This window comes from Camelus bactrianus, chromosome 25, assembly GCF_048773025.1.
Source record: "Camelus bactrianus isolate YW-2024 breed Bactrian camel chromosome 25, ASM4877302v1, whole genome shotgun sequence".
NCBI lineage: Eukaryota > Metazoa > Chordata > Mammalia > Artiodactyla > Camelidae > Camelus > Camelus bactrianus.
Window position 1 is genome coordinate 28,353,083 of NC_133563.1, and position 6,910 is coordinate 28,359,992.

Sequence of the window (6,910 nt, forward strand, 5' to 3'; positions counted from 1 at the left end):
CCCAGAGTCATTGCTTCATCTTCAAAAATTTTAACCTGCACTTTAAAAAAATTAAACAAACACTTACATGGGGCTTCCTGTGTTCCAGGCACTGTGCGCATTTCACATGATCAGCTCACATCAGAGTCAGAACAACCCTAGTGAGGAAGATACAAGATTATTCTTATTTTGCAGATAAGGAAACTGAGGCACAAAGAGATCAAGAAACCGGTTCAAGATTACCCATGGAGTAAGTGGCAGAGCTGGCTTACCTGTGGATTTCTTTCTTTATATCATCTCATGTTTTAAATCTAAATAATTTATTTGAATTTAATGTAAAATCTATGAAGGCCAAGATTTTTGGCTGTTTGTACACTTCTGGACAATCAGAGGCTAAAATAGTGCCTGCCAGGCACATGGTAACCATCACTATATATTTGTTAAATGGATGAACGAAAAAATGAATAAAAATGGAAACATTTAACGTGGGATTGTGGAGTTGGATATATATATTTTTTCTCATTCTCACTACAAATATACTGACATAATTATTGCTATTTTAAAAGTGTGTACACCTAAAATCATGTCATATTACTGGGGGAGGGGTTGGTATAGCTCAGTGGTAGAGCACATGCTTAGCATACACGAGGTTCTGGGTTCGATCCCCATTTCCTCCATTAAAAATTTTTTTAAAAAACTCTGAATTAATAAATAAGTAAAAAGAAAATAATGTTATATTTCTATACTGGTATCTCTACCCCAGTTTGGGAAGCTGTGGGCTTGAACTTTCCCCCAATTGTTGTTACATTGACCACAGCTGATTGTCATTTTTCCCTTCTACACTGTGAGCTCCTGAAAATGGCAACTGGATTTATTCGTCTTTGCATCCCTGTGTCTGGGGTAAAAGTCAATTATTGCCTGCTGCATTCTTGCCAGAGGGAGTTGACTTTAGACTTGATGAAATCTAAATCCTTTCAAGTCCTTTAAGATTGGGAAGGAGGCGATAGGATTGAATGGGTGGCAAAGAATAACCAGGATGCTGGGGAAGCCGGGAGTAGGGAGCCCAACAAAGGGAGGACCCCGCGTTAAGCTGCTGGGATCAGGAGACCTGCACTCTGCTCGGGCTGAGTCTTCGTACTCCAGATACTGTGCTTTGAGTTCTCAGGCTGGTAGATTCCTTGCAGGTAGAGACCTTGTCCGTCTTGTTGTTTTTCATTGTATCTTCAGAATCTGCTTAGTGCCTGGCAGATCAAAGATGTTTAATAAAAACTGTGGGTGGAATGAACCAGTGAATGAGAAATTGTTAAATACGTTCTCATGAGGAAAGTGTAACATGCCTTCCCACTCCTTTTCCTGTTTCCACAGCCTCCCGGGGCTCTAATAATTCCACAGAAGATGCTTTTGTGAGAGGTAACTTGGCTGGAAAGGCTGACTTGAGGTTGTCTGAGACGAGCATTCTACATAAACTGCAAAAATAATACCATTAAAAAGGAGGGAACTTGGGGATGGCCAAGGAGAAGATTCTATGTCCAGCCCCACCCCAAGACCCACGAGGTACCTGAACTCCACTGTCCTATCAAATTTGGGGGTTGGTGCAGGGACCTCATCAGATGGTATGAGCCCCAGCCCATTACTCAGTAGATAGGTTCTGCGTCAGATGAGATGCCAGTGAGAGTCTTGTAAGCTAACGGCGGGGAGGCAGGCAGGCAGGCAGGCAGAAAGTCGATGGCGATTAAACTTTCCTTGGGACACAGCAGCCAAGCCCAGAGCACACGGGAAGGATGCAGGCAGAAGCTGCCAAGAGCTGAGTAGTGAGGAAAGCATGAAGAAACAGAACCCACAAGGCACTGAGGGCCCCATGTTTGCAGGGAATGCCCCCATTGTAGGGGACTATCCTGATTGGTTGGGGAGAGAGCCAGGCCAACGGGAAAAAGAAGAAGGCCAACATCACACGTCAGGTCAGTAGATGGATTACGTGATGTGTTAAGTCCTCTCCAAACCTGAGACTTGTGGTAGAATGGAGACTGCATCCAATAGCTTATCCAATAGTTTGCCAATTCCTTTAAATGAACAAAGGGCGTCATTATCTCTTAATGTATCAAAGGGACTCCAGAGGGTCAAAGGAGAGGAAAGGAAAAGAGAGTGAGAACAAACAAGAAATGGAAGCTTAGAGAATGTTTACTACCCGCCAGGCCAGACATGTCCAAATGTATAATAGAACATTCAGTTATACCCCCAGTGGTGCACATCCTAACACGACTGCCATCTTTTATATGAAGGAGCATAGGTGCCTTGAGCTGCCTGCCCAAGGTCACCCAATCAGTGAGTGGTAGACTTGGGATTTGACAGCAGTCTGACCCCACATCCCATTGTGGCAGGCAGCCCCTGAATGGCTGAAATGAAGGGAGAAAATCATTCAAATGTAAACAGCATCACTTGTGAACAGCACTGATGGGACAAGCTGATGTATTGGCACCAGAAAAACAAACAAACAAACCGGGTTTCCATTCCAGTTGGACCATCTTGCCAAAGTTATTGAGCCCCAGGTGCTTCTTTAGAAGAGCTTGGGGCAGGGGGATTACTAATAATAGCTCCCTCAAAACGTTGTGTCGAGGATTATATCGGGGAAAAGTGCTCTTACCAAATTGCAGTTCCTTCCTTCCTCAACTCAAAACCCCTTGAACAGCTATTTGCTCTTGAACTATTTGCCCAATCCTGTTCCTGGGTGACTGGTGAGTTCAGAAATGTCTGCTGCTGAGGAAATGGAGTTCAGCTGCGTCAGGAGAATCTTAGGTCAGAAGGAAGCTGGGGAGAGGGCTGGATAGGAAGAAATCAAGGCTGTCTAGTGCTTGCTAAGGAACTTGACGTATATGAGCTCATAGAATCATAACGGGAATGAGCAGGCAGAAATTCAGGGCTGGGAGACACCGCAAGGCGTCCAAAGAACAGCTGTGGGGCTGCTTCTTTGGGGCATCCTGAAAAAGCACCTCTTTAGTGAGTTCCTTCTAGAGAGCAAGGGATGGGTTCTATCAGTTACCATGTAACAAATGTTATCTGTATGTGTCATTTTGTTTGATACACGGAGTGTACAGCACTATTGATGTCTGGGGCTTCATAATTCTCTGCTTGGGGGGCTGTCCTGTGTGTGGTAGAATATTTTGCAGGATCTCTGGCTTCTACTCACCAGATGCCATTATCTCCCCCTACCTCAGGTCGTGACAATCAAAAATGCCTCTAGACATTGCCAGACATCTCTTGGGGGCACCCTCACCTCCTCTGAGAACGACTGGTATAGAATGAAAAAGCATCTGACCTCGATCAGTGTCTATTAAGCAGAGTTTGGGGAGACAAAAATGCTTCCAACACAGTTTCAGTCCTCATGTAACTTGTAGCCCGTGCTCCGGTTGGGGAGATGGACAAGTTCACACATAATTGCTGTTAACTATGGCCAGCACAATAATGGAGCAATAAACAAGGAACGAGGTACACACCAGGCTCAGAGAGAAAGTGACGTGACCAGGTCTTCTGAAAGTGGAAAGTAAGCTTTCCTGAGAGTGGAGTCTTGACCTGGAACCACGGGCCACCCTTCCCAAACCGGTCCCCTGGTCCCCCTTCTCCCACTTTTGTGATTCTTTTCTCAACACTCTGTATGTTTCCTTCATAGCAAGGACTATAATTGGTAATTGATTCTTTTGTTTCCTTTTGATTTTGTTTGTCTGCCTCCTTCACCTTGCTCCATGAGAACAAGAATCTTCTGTCTTGTCTACTTTAGAAATCCTAGCCTCTGGCACAGGGTAGAGCCTAAAGCAGGGACTTAGCAACTGTTTACAGAAGGAAGGAAAGGAGGGAGGAAGAAAGGAAAGGAGAGAAAAACTAGGGATTCCTCCAGCAGATGAGGTGGGAAAAGCACTCCAGGCAGGGAACAGTATATGCAAAGGCACACAGAGATCAACAGGACTGACTGCCTAATTTGCAGGACTCAGTGCAGAATGAAAACACAGGGCTCCTTATTCAAATGTAATTACAGCTTTAATGCAATAACAGAGGATCAAACCCACTGCAGGCCCTTTTGCAAGCAGGACCCTGTGTGACTGCCCAGGTCATCAGCCCATGAAGGGTACTTGGGGAGATAAACCACCATGGGTCATCATCCTCTGGGGGGCTCGTGTCCCCCAGTCCACACACGGGTCCCACGAGACTGTCAACATGACCTCCAGCAACCACACCATGTTTTCTAGCAGCAAAAAGCCTCATTCCCAGAAGAGAACAGAGCCCAGCTAAGTGTGTTCTTCCAAATTCGATGTTGATACTGAGAAATACTGCAGGATTGAGGGAGTTCGGCACAGGTTCACACAGCATTGCTTGGCAGAGAGCTCTTGACAACCTCGGCAAGCCCCCAGACAAAGCCGCAGTGTGTGGAGCTCTGGATCCAAGCCTGGGAGCTGAAGGCGGAAAGCGGACTGAGTTTCGACTTAACGAGGCTCATTCAGAGTCTAGTCAAGTCCGCCTCAACTCAGAGCCTGGTGAACAGGACAATTTGTTATCAGCCCATAGCGGGAGCTGCAGATAAATGCTCTCTGATCCTGTGTTTGGTAAAACCTGTCATTTACAGGCTATCTGAAGGGCTAGCTTTAATTAGGATGTACCTGTTATGTTTTAGTTCCAATTGTGATTAACGAAGCCATTGGCTCAGATCTGTCGGAAGGGCACTGGTGCTGGGGCAGGTTGTTGAGAGAAGTTTTGGCTGGGGACTACTTTGTGTGTGATGTGAGCGGGTGTGGGTGGATGTGATCGTGTGTGAATGTGTATTCATGCACGCACACGTGCCATTTCACAAGATTTACACATATAGGAATATGGGGAGGATAATTACTTTATTTACCTTGTCTCTTTAAAGCCTAGAGAAAGCTGGTAATTTGAGGACCCTTGGAAATGCCTTTTTCTCAAATAATATAAACTATAACCTGATTATTAAGCTCTCCTTCAAGAATGGAAGGGGCAAGGAAAGAAAGTCTCATTTACTGAGCACTTATCTACCATGTGGCAGACTCTTTCATCCACAAAATTTCATGAACTCTCACAAGAACCCATTTTACAGATGAGAAAACAAAAACCTCAGGGTTTTGGTAATACTCCCCACCTCCAAAACCACATCAGGATTGTCACCCAGGACATTAAGTCAAAAACCCGCATTCTTGCCATGAAACAACACTGCCTCTCAAACAGGGTGAAAAAGGGACGAAAGAGAAGTGGCAAGTTAATTTCTTTTCCTTGAAGATAGAAAAAGCATACTTAATATTGTCCCATGACTTAGTTTTTAGCCTAGACCCAACTCCCTACCTTGCTGGCACGGAAAGTCGCATCTTCTTCTACCTGTTCACCACCAGAGAGTCAATGGACAATCAGTTAGGCATCATGGCTGATTATAACCCACAGTAATGGAAAATGCAAAAGAATAATCATTTGGATAGTGTCTGATTTCAGAAGTCATCTTTCACTGCTCCTCGATGTTGGAATTCTAGTCATTCCCACCATTTCCAGCAAGATATTGATTCCACACTGTTGTCTAACTCTTGAGCTCTGCCCCTGTCTGCTCTTTTGCATTTTGACTTTCAAGTTACAAGAGAAAGTGCCAGGTCCCTCCCTGCCCACAGCCCACAGCTCAGAGAGGGAGCGAGGACACAAGGGGTCGGGCTGGGGAGCACGGGAGAGTCATCTGATCTTCCTGGAGGCTCTTCTTGTGGCTCTCCTGAATCCTGCCTAGACTTCCGCTGGAGCAGAGGAAGCAATCAGACCTCAAGTCCCAGATGTGGGTTGGAGAACCAGCTCTGCCGTGTACCAGACGTGTGATGGGGGGTATCACTTACTCTCTCTAGTTCTCAGTTTCCTGTTCTATAAAATGACAGTAATAACATCCACTCTCCACATACTCTTGATGAAGGAGATTTTTATTATTTTTTTTATTCTTTTATCCAAGAATAGTTACAATGTGTCAATTTCTAGTATACAGCATAATGTCCCAGTCATGTGTGTATGTATATAATATATATTCATTTTCATATTCTTTTTCATTAAAAGTTATTACAAGATATTGAATATAGTTCCCTGTGCTATACAGAAGAAATCTGTTTTTTTATGTATTTTTATATACCATTTGCAAATCTCAAACTCCCAAATTTAACCTCTCCCACTCCTTTTCCCCAGGTAACCATAAGACTGTTTACTATGTCTGCGAGTCCATTTCTGTTTTGTAGGTGAGTTCATTAGTGTCCTTTTAAAAAAATTTTTTATACCTTATATTCCTACAGGTCACCATTAAGTAAGTGTTTGGGGAATCATTCTTTGTCTTAAAGTAAAAGAGAGGAACATTTTAAATTTTAAATAGTTGTGCTAATTTTTTTTTAAGGATAAAAAGCTTGCAGTTCACTAGAAGCCTCGTGTATCTTCATAATAGCAACAGAGAGAATATTAGTTGATGTGGTTGGTAAAAAGACATCTTCACAGATATCCAAGTAAGGTATAGATAACCCTTCACTAAAAGTTCATAAAATTGATTTGCATCCATGTTTACTAAGTGATTAGTCTCAGTTTTGTAGACTACGGAAATCACAATTATCAGATCCTTTTATCAGAAGAACAAGAATGTTTTTTGAATGCTTGTAATGTTTACTTTGACTGAGGATCATACAGTAGATTTTGAAAGGCTTTAGATTATGTGTGTACCTAATATATGTTAATTAATAAAACAATGGTTTTTAATGCATTTTAAAACAAGCAATTTGCCACAATTCTACTTGCAGACGTTTACCTAAAGAAAATACTCAGACAAGTACACAAAATAATACATGTACAGAAATGTGCCCTGAGACAATGTTGACAATATTGAAAACTCTGAAGCCCATCTAATGTCTGCCCATATGGACTTTGTAAA